Consider the following 19,156-nt stretch of genomic DNA (forward strand, 5'->3'; position numbering starts at 1 on the left):
AGCTTTCTGCAGACACAAAAGGGAATAAAGCAAAGTGACAACAATCAAGATAACAAGATGAATGCAAACAGAGCTAATGCTTTCACTTCGGTATTATTACTGCCACCGGGATAACCCTCCAAAGTTTTTTGTGCCTAGGCTGAATCTCAATATGACACAGACATAGAAAACTGTATATAAAATCAAGCCATTTCAGGTTCATTCTGGGGGGATATACTGTCAGAAATAAATTGAAAATTAATTCATATTGTGAAGAAATCCAACACTGGAGTAGCCTGTAAACTATATGGGAGGATAGAGCTGGCAGTAGCAGTGATGCAATTCAGCCACCACACATACTAGACAATGCGGGAAAGCAGTGTGTTCCAGGTGTTACTCTGGAGGAAGTTGAAGTACACCAGTTTGGTTGAGGAAAGCTCCAAAAGATCACATTGATAATGTGCATTTAAGACAAAATTATAATATAACAGGCCACATGTCAATTTATTGCAATAATGGCAAGTTGTTTACTATTTTTATTTTTGGTCTATTAAACATTAGATGCGTGTGGATATCAGAAGGTTTAGCCTTTGTTTCCAGTTATCCTTGCACTGTCTCTTTATTTAATCTGAGCTGAAGTAATGGCAGAAGAGAGGAATAGCATCAAGAATTCTATTAGGGAAAGAATTCTTGTTCAATTTAAATGAAGCTGTAATAGTTATCTAGTTAGTATGAAGAACTCCCACCATTTCTAACAAGCTCTGGACGCATGGAGAGCCTGGAACAGCAAAATGATTCAATAAGCTATGAAAATCTACCTCATTTTATCTCTTCAATGTAAACTTGTATGTTCCTGCTGGGATCCTGTAGTAATGATATGACTCTGGTTTTCCAGTAAGTAATCTGATAGTCCAGTAGTTGGATGGTTGACAGGTTTTGATCTGATTCTCTGGCAACTTGCTCCAGGGGAGGTGAAGAGTTCAGTAGAAGTTACCATGGTGATTTAGGGAGTGAACCACCATTGTAAGCCTGAAAACCCACATTAATCCTGAGGTCCACTCACTGACCTCAAGTCCTGCTGCGTAGTACAGATCCCTGATAGCACCACTCGGCCCCAGAAAAGCAAGCAAACATGGTAGGATGATGCACTGAGCAAAAAAATAAAACCCAGTCTGGGAAAACGTGCTGTTTTTTTCCCTGAGTAACAGTAAGCTGTATCGAACTGATGCAAGTTATGAGAAGAGTTCCTGAAATCACAAGGGTTGCAACTTGAAAAACATCATATGCTTGCATCTTGTGCAAGACACAAACTGGCCAGATTTAAAGTTGTTAGCTCATTGCCATTGTCAAACAGATTTGTTGATTAGTTCATGCAATCTACTTGGACAAGCACATCTACATCTCCAGTCATCTTGGTTTTTCCATACATCTGGCCAGCTCGCGTGTGCTCTCTGTTCCAGCATCTTTCTTTAATACAGCCACATTGGTAGCCATGGGACGCCCAGATCGATGGCCGTGCATCGGTTGCCATAGCACAGGCTTGCTGGCTGGGAGCTCCCAGTGTCGATGGCAGTGACCAGAGACTCCTAATTGCTATCTTCTCACTCGCGCTTGGTAGGCCCTTGTGTAGGTGCATGTTGGTGACATGTTTGTCCTGTTTGATGTTGAGTACTGCTCAAAGCTTCTAGTGTAGCACCCATCCAGGGTTAGATTATCACACGTTAGTCATGCCGTTAAGAGCTCTCCATGCAAATGCAATATTGTAGATCAATAAATTAGTTATTATCAACAGAATTGAAAATCTATCATTTGCCAAAAAAGTTTGGTCAAAGTTTGGTCTTTTTTTTTATGAAATATAAATAGTTAAGATCTATAATAGCATGTGTGATATTAAAGTGATGAAATAAGAGTTGAAAAGCAGACTTTCATTCGACAGAAAACTACAAAAAAGAAAAAGAAAAAATCCCACCTTCTATTGATCACTATGTTGCTGCTTGAGAAATAACATTGGGCTTAAGTGGTAGGACAGAGTGACATAAAACCTGGCTCCCTTTACCCTGCTCATAGTTCTTGAGAACGGCAGTAGCTACCAGCACTGAGCCCTTTATGTGTCTTTTAACTACACCGTATCTGTCTAGTTCCCTTTTGATCTCCAGCAAGACAAAGAGGTGGCAGATGCTAGATAGTCATTTCTTACCTTTCTTGGAGGGCTGAAAAAATCAAGTGTGGTGTTAAGTCTGATCCTGTCAGTGCAGTTGACGGCTAAAGGGGGCTCTGTAAGAGGCTTTATTTCTGCTGTGGATCTGTTGTCTGTGGGATTTTTTCTTTAAAAGCTGAGGAAAGATAGAAAAAGTCCTTGAGAGCTTTTTCTCACTGGCAGAGAAAGAACATCAGTTCTTGTTTGATTTGACTCTATGGTGTTTGGATTATGACAAGACACTGTGCACACCTGCAGCATAAGCAATGTGAACAACCTAAACACATGCATACTCAGAGTCATACACTATTTACCTCCTTCCTGCAGTCTTCGTTTGGATGTGTCCATCTGTCAGGGATCAGCTCCATACTTTGTCTACTATTTGTTAGGTGAAATGGGTTGTGTACACTGGTGTGTGTATATGTCTCAAGCCTTGCTGGGGGAGCTGTTACAGGCCAGGTGACAGATTGTTCACCCAATTGCTTTTAACAAGCTAGAGGGAAAGTAGGGCAAAAATACTAATGTCTTGCCTCACTGATCCATTCCACCTCAATTCATATTTTCTTTCACTTTCTATAATTTATAACATAAATGCATTATCCACACACACCTCACATATGTGCACTCACATTACTGTGAATGTGCACGTGCAGACACACACTGAAAAGCAGCAGGTTGGCTATATGTGGCTGCTTTATCAGTTTCTGTAATTTTTAAATTTTCAGGTTTTGTTTGGCTGAAGTAAATGCCAAGAGCCTGAGGGACACACTGTTACACCTCGATTTAGAAATTATATGTTTGTGTATTTATGAGTAGGAGTGTCTGTCTGCTGTGTGTCTGTTTATTTGCATGCTATTAAACCCCAGGCCAATGTGACCTACTTAAGTCTGAACAGAGTGTGGTGAGTACAGTGTAAGATTAGTCAGTGAAGGACAACTAATGAATTCGGAAGCAAATGGATTTATTGTTAGCTCCCAGATTCATGAAATAGGAAGGATCTGGCCGTCAAAGAAATAAATAAAAGGACATGTGTTGTTAAGCATGAATGTGTTTTTGCATAAAAAGAACAGAGGAGAGAAAGAAGAACAACCGAGGAAGAGATAAAGACAAAGAAGGGCTGAGAAAGGAAGAAATAAAGATTCCTGTGTCAGGAACAAAGGTTTGCAAAGTATTTTTCTCCTGTTTGTTCTACCTGGCAAAACAGGAAAATTAGATATTGACTGCAGAATAATGTTTTTCATCCCAGTGAAACAGAGGCATGCTGACACCAAACAAGCTGTTGCCTTAAACTTTACCATGTGTGTGAGTGTGTGCACAAGACACACACATGACATACAGTACAAACCAGATGAGTGCAGTGCAAAATCATTGGTAAGGAAGTCAGATTAGGTTCTCTACTAATTTTAAAATCCATATTGATCACCATTTGTAAGTTATAAATTAAAGGTCATCTCCACTATTCTTGCAATTCTTAGTGTTGGTGTTACAATATATAATAATAATAAAATAAAAAACTTATATCTGTCCAGTGTCAGCAGCTATCTGTCTGCTTTTCTCCATATGCTCGCTCAGTATTTGAATACAAATGAAGTTCCAAGCCTTTTCCATGCTCATCTGACATGTTTATCACAACAGTCATGTCAGGTTTGTGCCATTTCTTTCTAGTTTTCTGCCTAGCTACAGTACAACTAAGTTAGCGCCACTACAGGCTGTAAACACCCACCCATTAAAGCCTGTTTGTGCCAGAAATTCAATAATGGGGTTTATTTACCAGTGATGGAAATCTGATCACTCACTCAATCACTCAGATAAATCACTTCAGATTAATGGACTGACAATTTTAAAACTACATTTTTGACCAAAGCTAGGTTTTCTCTTTCTTCTATCTTAGTAGTAAATTATAATTATAATACATGCTGGTGTGCTCCAGTTGTATTTCATTTGAAATCACATCGTACAAAAACTGCTCTTCTTTTCATTTCAATCATGTGGCCATTCATGAAGTTTATCAATGAGCGTTTCATTGTCCAATAGCCACTTAATAGTGAAATGCTGCTGATGAACACAATCATACAGCAGAATAGTGGCTTCAACAGTGACAGGATTGGAGCTCATTCAGGCTACCAGTAGGAGACAAGAATGGTAAAATAGCTTTTATTAGGATTCCAATACAAAACTGACAGAATAGTGGGGTTCATTTAGAGCATTATTAAAAGGCATAAATTGACCCACAATTATATTTTCCCACTTTCGCTGAGTACTTCACAATTTGCACACAGAACTTGGCAATTATCCTGAAGTTATTCTTAGTTTCGAGAGAGAACAAAATTCAATCTACTGTTGCTAGGAGATTTGCGGTAAAATAGGTGCCCCATTAGCAGAAAGCTAAATGCATGTATTCTAAGTTAACACATGATGAATTGTTATCTTTGAACTTACTGGCATGGGGTCATTTGTCAAACTCTCTGGAGTTGTGTTTTTGCCTGTTTGGCTATTGAAGATGTGATTCAAACTCGAGAAACAAAATGTGTGGACCAAGAGGAGCACAAAGAAAATATTTGCAAAATGTCATTAGTTTTCAGGCAAAATAATGTGATGTAAAGTGAATGTGGTGAAACCAATTTCCTATTCTGAAAAACTATCCAATTGTCAAAGACTATTGTTTTTTTGTTTTTTCGCCACACAAATGCCGACTTCCTCCTGACAATTGTCAACTTGTGGTCATGCACGGTGAGTGTTACTTCAGCTAATTAACAATAAGACAATAGTTTTCTCTCACAATTAGAAAGAATAAAATATAACTAAAATGTCTTTAAAAAACAATTGCATTCCATCCAACTCTAGTCCTGCTCATGCACAATCAATCCGAGGGAGGAATGCTTGGCATGATACATTTGAATATTTATATACTTATAAATATTAATATTTGCTAACCTCCAAAATTTCTCACATTTCTTATCTGCTGCTGCGTGCATCTGTCTTTGTTTCCCCCAGTCCCTGGTGTTTTCTGTTTCCTGTTTCAGCTCAGGCAAGGTATCAATCCATCCATAAATGTGTAATGAGAGATTTGTTAGAACAAGGGATTATAATTTCTGTCCCTCCACCCCCTTTGATCACATGTTCACATGTTCATGTTCATACTTTTAAATTGCACAGAATTGGGTTAGAAATGGTCTGCAGGTCTCTGCTTTGCTGTCAACACAAAGACCACCACTGGTCCAAAGTGTAAGTGTGTGTATGATTGTGCATGGGTGTTAGGGTGTCCAGCATTTTCATCCCTTTCCCCACATCCCGCATATTGAGATGAAGTCTCGCATTTTGAATTGGGTCTAGGTTTGTTTGCTTTTTTTAAAAATAGTTCCAGTTTTCAAAAAACACCCCTGCAAGACTGATTATAACATCTCACTCTAACAGTTGTGAAGAAAGAGAGAAGGCTTGTATTACTGAGGTGTGTGAATGATCAATCAGTGCACACAGTTGAAGCATAATAATTCATTGTGATTACAGCAAATACTTCTCACATGTAAGAAAACAAGCTCTTCTTCTACAGATCTGGTAGCCTCAAGCAACATAGTAGCCATGACTGTGATTCAAACCGCAAGTCACTCAATCCAAACTCAGTGCCATTTCCCACTGAGCCCTAAGCTCCACCAGACTATTATGTGACATTACACGTGTCACTTTGCATTGCTTCAAACCTGCAATACAGAACAAGGTTAGTCATGAGTGAAATGTTCTGCTACAGAGCACAGCAGATAACATTTTCACATTTATTCATGATAACAAAGTAAACAAGTAAAAAAAAAAAAGAGAAAAGGTCTTGACCCACACAACATATTAGCCACGACTAGAATTCAAACCCACAGCCTCTCAATCCAAAGTCAATGGCATTATCCACTGAGCTATCCAGCTGTATAGGCCTATGTTGATGTGGGACAGGTTGACAGCTCCTTCATGTCAGCATCCTGAGAGAGAGATGAGCATGTGTCTGCCTGATTGGCTCTGTCTGTACAATGTGACAATGACTGTTAAGGTTGTGGGTTTCATTCCCATGTTGACAGAGCTCACACCCCGGCAGCATAGGAGAGTGCAGACAAAAAAAAGCATGTATAACTAATAGTTTGTATTTTAAAAAATTGCACATGTAACACCATGATCTCAAATCGAATCAAGTCATTATGACACACACCAGCAACTTGAAATTTGCTGGATTTGTTTGTTTACAACAGAGCTTCTCAGCCTGTGGGCCAAAGATATTGCAGCCATTAACCTTAATGTATATACTGTATATCATATTTGTTACCCTGTATTTTCCAATGTTTGAAAGCAATAGGAGGCTGATGAAGGAAAAATTCATTCTGCCTCAGTAGACACATTAAGAAGTTCATCTAACCTCTCTACTTTTTGTTTACCATTCAAAGTTACAGAATCGATGGCAATGTATTGAGTTACGTTCATTATAAAACTCCTCCATCCATTCATCTACCTATTCAATAAATGGTTATATGGCTCTTGGATCATTGTGTTTAAATGCGCACACCAGCTTGTGGCTTTATGGTGCTCATCCTTACACACAATCAGGCCATAATAATCTAACTCACACCATATGTCAAGTATCAAGTTTCTCTTCATTTGCTACATGTGCAGAAGGAATGGCAACGATAATCCTTTGGTAACAAAACTCTCTAATCATATACGCATGGATTAAAAGTTTCCCCTCTTCTGAAGTTGCATTCCAGAGAAAGAGACACAGAGACAGAACTCTGACATCATTAATATATGGATTAATTTTAAGCACAGTAGCTAACACAGCTGCAAAGGCTGCTGAGAAGATAACCAACTTCAAAGACCAAAGACACTTTAAAAAGAAACAGCATAGGGTCCTGTTATAAACTTCAAATTTAACTTCAAATTATTTCCAATTAATGAGACATTGTCAACTATCTGGAGCTTTAAGAGTCATAATAATATATAAGCATTTTGATGCAACTGCTTTTACCCAAAGCACTTTACTCTACAGCCCAATCCCCATAGAAATGGTCATCTACACTACAGGTCAAAGGTTTTATCAAATTTAAGCAGTTTATGTCCAGGTATTGGTAATATCCTTGAATGGCACAAAGGTAAGTGTGATAAGTAAGTAAACTGCCTAAGGTTAAACCCAAACACAAGTTTAGTCACTAAAACTTTTTTATTATTATTGGGAATGAAGAAAGCAGTTGACTGTAAGTTTTCATGCCACAAAGGAAGTGAATGAAGCAAAATGAATGCAAATAAATCCCAGTTCGCCCAAAATTGGAGAAGTTCCACACACACTTTATCTGTATGACAGCAGTGTTGAAATAAACTTTGCTACAACACATTTTCACACAGTTTCAACAGTGCACAGCACTCTGAAGCATTATTAGGACAAAACGGGACAGCAGGAAGTGGCATTGTATGTTGCTATCAGAATGCTGAGAAGAAGGTGAGTAACAAGGAAGACACACTGGTTGGTCAGAGATTCATCCTACAGCAGGATAATGACCCAAAACATCAGAGGAAAAAGAACTGGACAGTGGTTTCTAATGATGGAAGACCAGCATGACCGTGGTTTGGGATAAACTGGACTGAAGGCGAAACCAAAACAACCTCCAAGTGTGATTTCTTTGAATTTAAGCACCAGTGTTGGGATGAACATTGTCTCATTTTAACTGTAGGAAGAACATCAGTTTAATTTCTACTTGGCTTGGTATATTCTTCTGTTTTGTGCTTTCTATGAGACAGGGCTGTATTTACCAGTGTTTCATTTACAAAATTAACTGACATTTAATGAAACAAATGAATCCCTCTTCACATTTGCACTGACATTTTGAAAGTTATTTAAAATAAATCTAATTATTACCATATTTTCTTTGCTCAAACCCCGTTCACTGCAAATCAGCAAACAAATGAGTACAAGTAAGCAACAGTAAATTCCTCTAACCTGATTTCATCTCAGCTGTAATGGGAGAAAATATCTCTGCATGTGCACAACTCCCACCCTTGCTGAAGTCAAGGATTATAAGAGTGTGTGCAAGCCAGTCTGTGCACGTGCATCCCACTAAAACTGAACGGTCTGTCTCTCATGGTATTACCTTGAACTGGACCATTTGAAATGTGCATTTCTATCCTTGCTTGCAACCATCCATGCATATTACTGTCAGATGTGGAGTAGACTTTCAGTAGCCTTTTCTAAACACAGATGACATGTTTACTGCAGTAAAGACAGTAGAAATTCTCCAATTTTTTCAGATTGAACCTTAAATAATCACACCAAGCACAAACACAACGAACCGTCCGGTCTCCCTAAAGCATGAAGTTAGTGCACATGCATGTATTTATAAGTTGCTAATTAGCTTTAAGGCAACGTTAGCCATTAATTTGTTCATGTTAGGTAGTGTGTATTACTGTAAGCTATACACATAATACATCATGAAAATGTGAATCATCCTGGAAAGAGTCGAATGGGCTAAATGTGGTCACTGCTTTCTTCACCTGCTGCAGGCTACTCTGCTGAGCTGCTAATGGTCATCAATAAAAGGTGTTTGATTTCATTAAACCCTCACTCACAGTAAGATAAGGAGTGCACTCCCTTTCACTCTCTGTTAAGATTTTGATATCACGTTCCGATGATTGTATAGTATGCATGTGGTTCTCTGCAGCAGTACAGCGAAGCTGCTTCACTCACGCAATACAGGCAGTGTTCTTGATGTTAGCATGAATAGCACTCAGCTAAGCAGCAGCAGGCCTTTGGTCCTTTGTCTGTGTTGACAGAATATAATTAAGCCTTTACTGAATATAGATCAATGACATTTCGGCAGTGCTTAACTCAACACAAAATCACAATTTATCCTTTGGGATAATGCTAGCTCTAACTTTTTGGGTAAATGTGTATTTTATCGAAAACAGAGTGAAAACATAATAGGACCATGTCTAAATAACAGGCTTACAGGAACTACTTCTCATTGTGTCTAACAGTGCTTACATTTATGTTGGCCAGCTGTAAATATAGTATTGTGAGGATTTTTTTTTCTTTTAATTCTCAGAACAGCAACAATGCTGTAGTACTGTGTGTGATGTGTTTGGGAAGACGGGGAGATGGCATGGCAATGCAACAAAACATCTGAGATTCACTCACAAGCAAGCAAAACTTTATTTGTATAACACATTTCATTCCAGGTTGAAGCACAATGTACTTTACAGAGCATTCCACAAGGTTAGACACGGCTAAAACAATAAAAACAACAATAATAATAATAATAATAAAAAACAATAAAAATAAATAAATAAAAGAAAACACAGTTAAAACAATAAAAGCATGTGTGGTTAGCACAATACAGAATATAACATGGTTATAAACAAGAGGAGAGGTACTGCTTTGGCAAAGCTGACCTCACTCACCAAGGCCTTTGACAAAGGCAGAGAGAGTGAGTAGACATTGCCAACTCTGTTAATCATTGTCACTGACCTTGAAGACAATGATTCACATCTGTTGAGGTTTTAGTTTGTGTATTGATGGAGTCCCCCGCATACCATCCATTGTGGTTTCATTTAAATAGGTATAAACAAATGTGCAAGAATAAGAACTAAGTAAATAAATAAATAAATGCTACAGTAAACAGATCAGGGCTGTGACAGAGTTAAGCTTGGCATGAAAATTGTGGCCCTGGGATTGCCTTTAAAAGAAAAATATTTATTAGTTGTACTGTTTGTTATATTCAAATGATTTATTCTACTTTCCGCAAACCTAAATGTGAGTTCATGGCCTTGGCATTGGATTGGCATTGTAATACATTTTTAATGAACTACTCCACTTACTATATTGCACAGTCGCCTATTATCTATTACAAATTAAATATTTATATATTGTTGTAATTGCAAATTTCAAGGGTAAATAAAGTTTTTGAGTTGAGTAGGCAAGGTTGCCATGTGGGTGTTGTGGTGCTGTGATAAGCACTGTTACTGTACCTCTCAACTGGAAGGTTGTTGGTTCCAATCCCAGTTTGCATGTTCTCCCTGTGCCTGTGTGGGCATACTGTACACAAAAGGTGGGCTGGAGACTCTAAATTGTCCATAGGTGTGAATGTATGTGTGTGTGCTTTGTTCATCTTCACGTCAGCCCTGTGACGGACTGGCGACCTGTCCGTGGTGTATCCTGACCTCGCCCTGTGTCAGCTGGGATTGGCTCCAGCTCCACCAGTGACCCTGCACGGATAAGCAGTGTAGACAATGGATGGATGAAAAATTTCTTCCCCTGAGACAATGTTCCTTTGCTGTCAGAGGAGAGGGAGTATAATTAATGTCATAAAGAAATCAAGGAGAGCTGTATAGTTGGAACGAGAGATTAAGTTTGAAAATGGGGGGCACAGGAGGAGGGATGGGTGTGAGGATGATAGTAGAAATGCAAGGCAGTGAGAGTGTGATGAGGAAAGAGCTACTGTACTGTAGGGACAACCGAGTTGACAGAACAGCCAAAATGTCTGGTCCAAAATAATGACATTTGGCTACACGCACACACATACATAATTACACAAATCCCCAAACTGCAGACATGTTGGTATGAGTATTCACCAAAATTGTCCACGTCTGAAATGAAATGCTATCGCCGACTTTTTCATCCACAGCACACACGTAATAATTTTGTTGCTGTCTTCCAATCAAATTGACACATGTTAATCTAATTTGGTAAAGCTTTATCAACCAATTTTATCACTGATCACTGAAAAATGTATCACTGACCAAAGCCATAGGTTTCCATTCAACTCAGGGGCTTGCAGATATTTGAAAATTCCTTGAAGTGACAAGAAAATATAACATTATCAACAAGTTGGGGGGCTCTGCTTTCAAAGGTTGCTCAATGACACTCATCTCAGTGACTCTCCAGCACTGGAATAATATAGCTTTAACAGGTGACATTTATTTCGACAAAGCAGGAAAAGCACAGATGAGACATATTTTCTGAATTGTGTTCATTTATCTGTTCCAGTAAACTCTGCCACTGAGCCTGTGAAGGAATTTCTCCATTTAAGTTTGCTCTTTCACAGTTTGTCTGTATTCTTTCATTCAGTAAGTGTCTACACACAGGGTCAGTCACAGGTCACCATACTTTATTGTTTATCTCTGGCCTGGTGAGTGCACATCTCCTCCACTCCCATCAGCAGTAACCATAGTAACCAAGGTTATAGCAGACCCACTTTTTCAAGTCAAGGGAAAAAAGTAAACACTCAAGGGACAGCATGAGTCTCAGGTATGCATTGCCTGTGTGAAGACAAAAGTCAAGGCAGCTCCTCAAAGGGAGGTATGATCCAAATGAAATTTCAATCATCTATGTGAAATATATGGAAAAGCTTTAATTGGGAATATTTGGTCACACATGACTCTGTCATGTGAGAAGCTGTGGGTTTACATTTCAGATGACAGATTGTTGTTTGGGATGATTGCATTAGTTGACCTGTCTATACCTGTCCATTATCAATCTCGATCTATCTGCAATAAATACTGCAAATGGGCTTAGAGGTCGCCTTGGTGATTTTACCTGCTGTAGTCTTTACTGAGTACCCGAAGGCTCAACACATGCTTTTTAAAGAAATTCTGTCTGTCTGTCTGTCTGTCTGTCTGTCTGTCTGTCTGTCTGTCTGTCTGTCTGTCTGTCTGTCTGTCTGTCTAATTTGTTTGTTTGTTTACAATTACCGAGTTAAAGGTCAGAGCACTATTATCAGCAAGATGGGACAGTTAAATGTATCCAAAGGAAAAACAAAGTGAGATCCTACACTTTACATTGTTTGACATTAGGTTATGAATTTATCGAATCTTCTTACAGTAGTTAGTGTGTCCACACAACATTGGTCAGTGAGTTGTATTGGATTGTTCTGTCTGACCTTCTTCTAGAGGTGGATTTGCATTTTTTTCCACAAATTAGTGCTAAATGTACTGAACTGAAACAAATTGTTTAGCATGATTTGTCACAGCCTAGCAGTCAGATATGAAAGACTGAATCATTAATTACAAACAGTGCAAACAGTTTCTTATTCCAAAGTGCAAGACTTCCATGAGATCATTTCTTAAACTGTGAAGTACAAATACACACTTTACACAGTTCAAAAGCCTGTCGTCTCCATTATCGCACATACGTAATCTTCACTTTACACTTCCTCATATTTTGGATGTAACACCCTGCCTATACTGGTGGCAAAAATGATGCGCATCACGTGTTTGTGTGAAAGCAGACGTGCGTGTGTCTTGAGAGGGGTTCCCAATGGCTGTGAGGTTTAAATGAAAAACAGATGTCTCCATTTAGGGAGAGAATGAGGAAAATGCAGACTGTCAGACACAATTAATAATAACAAGTATACACACACACGCACACACACACACACACACACAATCACATCATCTCTCATCTCTTTCTCTCTCTCCACCAGTGAAATTGTGCTTCCTTTCTTTGTTTCATTGGGAAGGAAAGTGTGACTGAATTCAAGATTTACATGCCGACTTGAATGATTGTGTAGACAAACTGTACAAATCCACCACAATCACTTTCATTACACCATATGTGTAAAGCCTCTGGAGAAGTTGGTTCAGAGGAGCGACCATGTAGAGGACAGAAACTCAAGGACAAACCAAAGAGAACAGAGAGTTTCATTCAGTGTTTGCTGCCGTATTAGCTAAACCTAAATGAAAGAGAGAAATATTTACATATCCACTTGCAATTGGCTCACTATGTTGATCTGAATGCGTGTTGCAGAACTGATCCATTGTTGAGCATAGTAAACAGTAAAAATGGAATTAGGTTGTGTTATACTAATCATCCATTGAACTTACACCAGTGAGTCTATTGGCAGTGGTTTCTTCTTTTAGTTTATCAGTGAGCCAGCCATTGGGTGGCAGCACCGTTGGCTGCGATACCCGCATCATTAGCTTATTAGATCATTAAACTTATAGCCACTGGCATTACACATTGGTAAAGCCAACAAACTGAGTTACAATACTGCGAGTCTCCATATGGTCTGTTAGGCTCTGTCATGCCAAGAGAGAGAGAGTGTGTGATTCTGTGAAACTGAGAACTACACATGTAACATTGTGTAAACTTAAAGTAAAGAATCAGTCAGTACTATTATGAATACAAGGGTAGCTCTTCAAAGGGGCTTTGATCAGTGTTTTCTAATCAATATAATTTAAAAACAGATTACATGAATATGTATGTTTGCAGTGAAGCACAGCTTTGTAGACTACTTACATGTCTTTCATCATTCGGATTGTTTTGGTATTTTGGGTATTTTAATGTTTTCAGCCATTATACTGCACTGTTTTGGTCTTTTGTCTTTTGCACAAAGTTAGCAGACAGCTTTAAGTAGACTGAACGTTTTGGGTGCTAAAAAGCCAGACATTTCCTAAACAGAGCAAAGAGGAAATGACTGTTGGACTTCGATTTGCCAGAGATGTGACTCCAAATGAATGCTAATGTAAGTCTGTAGCTGCTGGATGCTTTAATGGGCAACTTTTCAGCAAAAAAGTTCACAACTCAACTTGAGGAGATGATTGCTGGTGTTGTGTTTACAGCTAATTTTCTCTGCACCCACGTAGCAAAACAAAAATCTGTTAATACAAGTTTATTCACCAGCTTTTTGGTCAGTATGTTATGATTTATGGATAAAGGGCTGATGCTTAGATAGTCAACTGGACACGTTGATTGAATACATGTTATGTGGCTGAAGAGTAGACATTCTGTGGACACATTTTATGTTTTTTTTCTTTTCCAAATCAATTATAGGTTTTTCCTTTTAAATTGGACCAACATTTAAGATGTAAGAAGCACACACAAAATGATGGCAAATGCTTCTTTAAGCCTTCGACACGGCGCCACAAATCCCCTGCCAGCAACCGAGACAAATACTTTTCTGCTTAGCCAGGGCCAATTTTTAGTTAACACAACACATTTCACCCTAACACACAGTTGAGAAACAAGATCCGCCAACAGTACATAATCTCTCCCTCTTTATCTCTCTCTCTCTTTCTATCCTTTCCTATTTTCTCCTATGTATTTTAGCCTTTCATTTTCACATTTCTGCTGGGGTTTTTTTTTTGCGCAGGTCTATCCCACTCTCTGTTTCCCTTATTTCCATTTTCTCCCTGCATTTCTGCTTCACAATCACAAAAGAAATCTCAGATACAGGAGGAATAAGCAGGTGAGCTGCTGGAGAATATTTCTCTTCCTTGATATTTCTCTGCAGGATCTTCATGTAATGTATCCTTGGCCTTTTCTTGTACTGTTTAGTAGGCTGCTTTTAAGACTGGCAACAGATCAAGTTGTTTAAGAGCAAGAGTATACTGCTGTCTACCTGTATGTGCGTCAGAGTGTGTGTGCATGCATCTCCATGTGGTTGTGTGTGTTGTGTACAAGCACGCACACCTGCCTCTGGGTAGTGCTGTGTGTCATTTTCTCAGTTTGCCTGCAATGTGTGCTCCCTTCTGATAGGGTTTTCATTCATCTGTAACCGCTGAAATTGTATTTGCTAATGGAGCCATTTTGGAACAAGCAGGCCCAGACAGAAACAGAGCTATCTGACCCAAGATAACACCTTTGTTTGTTGACATTTCCTCATATTGCTGCTTCTAATTCACCAGGCCTTTGGACTGTGCTATTTATTGTCTGTTAAACATATCTAGCATAGATATTCAGTTTAGTCACAGCACATCTTGGTGTGTATCTAAAAAGGATTGTATTTCTGATAACCTGAGATAGACACTTAATGCTCCCACTGCTCCAACAATAACAATAATAAAAAGATTTTCTGTTGAATATGTGGATGTATGGATGTAAAATAGGGTGATGCTGAGCAATAACATGACACTATCGAAACTTTTTCATGGATACTGTAAATGCAGATTTAAAAAAAGCTAATTGCTGCATTTTGAGTGAGTTCATCCTATAATAGTTCCAAATCACTAACCACCATCTCAGCACACAGATAATGGTATTTATTCTCATGGGAGATAATGCTGCATCATTGGTTCATCGGTTCAGTGCAGTTGCCATAAAACACATCACCACCTGCCATTAAACTGCTAACAAGTGACATCTGCATGCACATCTGGAGTCAAGAAGCTGGCATACCACTACACTGAGTTACCACCACTGTATGCAGAGTTGTACTTGATAAATGAGGAAATCTCATTCAGGTGCCTGAAAATAATATCACCTAACTCATATGAAAGTATTAATGGATAAAAGAAACTAGTTGGTGTTTTGTTTAAAGCAGAAGTAATGTTTGTGTTAATATAAGTCTTAAACAGTTATATCTTCCGACAGCAATCACTTATATAGAGTGTTTGGTCCGAAACACGGGTCTGTCAGTCACTCTGCTCTGCTGTAAGCCGAGGAGAAAACTTTCCTTGTATCCTACAACCTTTATCCAGTGAGGAGAGAGAACGGCATAAAGGGGCGGTCCTCTCTGTGTGTGCAGCCAAGGGATGCGCGTGAATGTGGTGACGTAGGGACGAGGGCGGGGACTGCTAACTCCATCTGCTGACAGGAAGTTAGCCAAAACAACCGGATCGCTTACTTCTGCTTTAAGAATAAACTGCTAGTGCCTAAAATCATTTTCTATGAAAACAGTTGAGAATGGATGATATATTTATTTATACTAGATCCAAGGATGAACATTGCAAACATTTCCCTATCTTGCAGACATATATTGTAGATTTTTGCAATCCCTGCAGTGTTATCCCATAGAAGCAAAAGGGTGCTGGCATTTATTAAAAAAAAAAAAATAGTAGAACATGCCTGTGAAATAATCTTGGTTTCCTACCTCCTAATAATCACGGTGTTATTGCCAATCATACATATATATAGTGGAATGGGTTGTCCTCTCCCCTCCAAAGTAATTGAAAAGGTGTCTATCTCTCTCCAACCCTGGTCACTTTCCCATTAGCCCCACACTCCACACTGCACTGAAATGAGTCGTCAAACTTCCCAGCTGGAATTACCTGGGACACGACATTACCATCATTGGTGAAAATATAATATCATCGTAGTTTTAATAATAAAATGGTGTGGGCTAGGTGGTTCTGGGCAGGTGGAGGGGTGGGCATGATAAATTACACTTAAAGGTGTGGTGTGAGGTGAGTTTGAGTTCATGGCATTGAAATAATGAAGATTTTGGGTGAATTAAGATTTTTTTTCTTTCTTTTTTTTGAAGGATGGATGTGAATGCATGAATGTGAAAGGTAGAACTTATCAATTCCCGTCTACCAGATCTATGCATATTTTAAAATGTGAGCTAGCTTGGCTAATTCTCCAAGGAAAATATTGCTGTAATATCGAGAACACTCTGGCGACTATTACATTTTTATGCGATTGGGTAATGTAGCCATTATTAAACATAACTGTGAAAGTTACACTCTCTGACAAGGTTCAAGGTAGTGAGTATCATAATATTTTTCAAAAGGAAAAATTATTATACTGCAAAAATGCCAGATTGAATCATATCATTTTGCAGTATGTGTTATAGTGCAGTATCTTACCATGAAAAATCACTGACAGAATTAGTGTTAACTTTTTATCTCTTGAGCATATTTCATTTGTTTTACACTCATTCTCAGTCAAGGTAAGACACATCAATGAATAACAAACACTGTCTGTAACAACCTCCATTTGTTGACCTCAAAACTACAGTTCATACATCCTACAGAAAGTCCATAAATTATTCAATTATTAATCTATTTTGTGTTGAAACATGGAACAGTACTGTAAGCACTATATGTATTATGTATTCAGTGGAAATCTTTATGGGCTGCTCTGGAGAGATTTGGCAGGAGGACAGAAGGAGATAGAAGCTGTGTGTTTGCGAGTGTGTGTGGAGGTGGCGAGGTGGAGTGGTGGTACAGGAGGAAGTGGAGTCAGGAAAGGGATTTTGGACTTGAGGACTGCATCAGCACAAGGGCAAGAGGGCAACTGTCCATATTTGGGAGTAGCCAGAAGCCAGTCAGTCATCAGCCAGTCTGTCATCATGGATTAGGAGGCATCACGACCTTCAGTCCTCAAACGAGAAGCAAAATCCTGGAACAAATAGTGCACATGTCCCCAAACAAACATACAAGCACACGCACGCACACACACACACACACACACACACACACACACACACACACACACACACACACACACAGAGACTTGCTGTCTCAGACACACATTTGTTGTTAGGAAGGACAAAATGTTTAAGACACCCCTGGATTTGCTACTATAAATCCAGTTTATGGACGGATGGCCACCACAAACAGAGAAAATGCCTTCACAGCAAAATCACAAATACTGAGGGCTAGAAAGAGCAGGAGAGTCACTTTTGGACTTTGCGAGAGAGAGAGCGATAAAGCTGGAACGATGACAAAAGGAAGGGAGGCAGTTCAAGGAAGAAAATATATAAAGAATCTGGCGCATGAGAGAGATCAGGATTTTCTCTACCTACCTTCTTGTTGGGAATCATGCCATGGCCCCTCCACATGTTTGGTTCCACCTTTTCCTCATGGTTGAGCAGAGAAAAAATGAGATGTTTACAATAAAAAAAAGGACCAGGGATCTGCAGGCATGATTTCTAAAGCTGTATGGACAGTGCCATGAGCTAAATGGCACTAAATGCTAAATGGTGTTGACTATGTCTTAGATTACAAATTATAACATAACTGAGCGTGATTGGAAAACCAGTGAAACATATATTAAGATAATAGTATGAATATGTGTACAAGACTTAATTGAAATCCATGTAATAGTATATGAAAATACTACGCCAACCACTTGATAGTATGGAAAATGGAGAGGTCACCAAAGATATTAAGTTACATTGTCTGGGAATCGTAAATGTCTGTATGACTTTTTGTGCAAACTCATGATGTAGATGTTGGAACATTTCTCTAAAAGTGAAAACTGTGATCTGCTGGTGGTGCTGTAGGGAAAGTCAAGGGATCACCATTTCCATTATTCAGACTGTGGGGACCGTGGGTTTTTATACAGAGATGGCGAGACAATTAACTGAAAACAAAATCTTTAACCACCCTAGAGGATGAATGAAAATTTGTGCAAAACTTTTCAGCAATTAATCCAGCAGTTGATCCCACACTGCCAGGGAGTTGTTATTGTCATTCAAATCCTCCTTAAGCTGACCTAACACCATGAGTTTCCTTATGCTTTCCTCTATCATTGAAGTGAATGAGGAACATCCTCATTTAGATCTGATAGCGATCATCTCACTAATACCATTTTGATTAGGCATCTCCTCGTGCCTCAGCCACACCTGCTCGGACATGCACCACTACCCACCCCCTCATTAGGGGGGACAACGCTCCATCATTAATGAGATGCCCAATAACCACAGTGACCCGGCAACACATTCCTAAAACATTCCATCAGTCAGTAGTGCATGTGCATACGATCGTTAACAAGAACGCTCATTAATTACGTAGGCGATGGGACTGGCTGGGTTTGGGGTCGCTGTGGCACTTGAGATGATAAAGGACATGGCTAATGTGATCAGTCATTAGCATTTAACAGTAAGCAACTGAGATGAAACATGCTTTATAATCATCTCACTGCAAGAGACAGCGATGACGAGAGAACAGCAATGTGATGCAAATGCGCAAAGTTTGGTAGGTGGAAAGTATTTGGTAGAGAAGAATGGGACGGGAAACAGGGAAGACAGAAGTAAGAGGAGATCAGAAGAAGTGGAAACCAAAAGCGAAAAGGGAGGAGGGAAAGTTAATGAGCTCAACAGCCTCTTTTTTTTATCCAAGCTCCTCTACAGTCTTTAATGTTCTTTACAGGTCTCTGGCTCAAACAGTTGTCCTTCTTTTTATCACACGCTGAAAATGCAATTAGTGTTTTCAATTTTCCAGGCCCTTGTTCTCCACTCAGTCATAAAGCGTGACAAGGTAATGTCCAAAAATGTTGCTTCATAAACATAATTGGAT

The sequence above is a fragment of the Trachurus japonicus genome, chromosome 20 (assembly GCF_045865225.1).
Source record: "Trachurus japonicus isolate A0001 chromosome 20, Traja_1.0".
Taxonomy (NCBI): Eukaryota; Metazoa; Chordata; class Actinopteri; order Carangiformes; family Carangidae; genus Trachurus; species Trachurus japonicus.